The following is a 971-nucleotide window of genomic DNA, read 5'->3' as shown; positions in this document are numbered from 1 at the left end:
AATAATTATACAGGGGTCATATAGAAGCCTATATGAACCTTTGGTACCAACTAACCAAGATGGTAATGTCGCCATCATTGATATCAAGGGGTCATAATAAACCCAGTATGAACCTTTGGCTCTAAAAATCCCAACATGGTATATGTCGCACCGTCATTGACTTGCCACTTGAGTATCTCGCCAGGCCACGCTTGGAATATTGAAACTGCCAACCTTTCATTCCAAGCATACTTAATGGTAGACATCAACTTAAAAGATGCATACTATTCAGTGCCCATTCAAAAAACTTGAAGATAACTTGGCAGTATTAATTATCGACTATGGCTATTACAGCCAAACTGGTTCCAGATATTCTAACCAGCCCTGGCTATATTAAGGAACTATCGTCATGGCATGTTCCAATGATATTAACGACGACTAATCCATGGGTATAGCTATCACAGCTTTAGCTATTATTCTTTTAGCCGAGCTTGTCATGTAATCCAGATAGATCTACGATTGAAAACATCGCTCTCAGCCTTGACTAAGATCAAGCGGGGTATCTGTTGTTGTTAGTTCTATTTTGACTCGTCCCTTATCAAGGGACCATATATCAATTGATTTGGAACAGGGAGATGGGGAGGGGCTTGCTCCGTCCACTCCACGCATCAACCAGTATTGCAGTACCTTGAAATATAAATCCTCTTCTGTTGACTATTTGGTATTCAACACTCTACCCACTTATCTTTAACTTGGCATAGGAGAGTCGGTATGACACAACCTGTAACAATTAATGGTATCTACCTACCATTCAACAGTGGCAAGAGTATCGGGAGTTAGTAGCAGCTGTTCCAGCTACTTAACTTGAACCTTCCATTAAGGCTAGGTGCTAATGTTTAAACTACCCTCACCCAAAACATGGTGGCATATGGACTAATCTGGAGTCGTCATCACTATAGACACTAGGCGTAAAACCTAGTTTGGAAATTTTG

General features: G+C 40.7%; 1 pseudogene; it reads left to right on the top strand.

The window, feature by feature from the left end:
• Positions 1 to 504: 504 nt before the first annotated feature.
• LOC116973873 lies at positions 505 to 685 on the top strand (annotated as a pseudogene).
• Positions 686 to 971: the final 286 nt, after the last annotated feature.

Source organism: Amblyraja radiata, chromosome 5, assembly GCF_010909765.2.
Source record: "Amblyraja radiata isolate CabotCenter1 chromosome 5, sAmbRad1.1.pri, whole genome shotgun sequence".
NCBI classification, from domain to species: domain Eukaryota; kingdom Metazoa; phylum Chordata; class Chondrichthyes; order Rajiformes; family Rajidae; genus Amblyraja; species Amblyraja radiata.
This window is presented reverse-complemented; position numbering and strand designations above follow the sequence as displayed.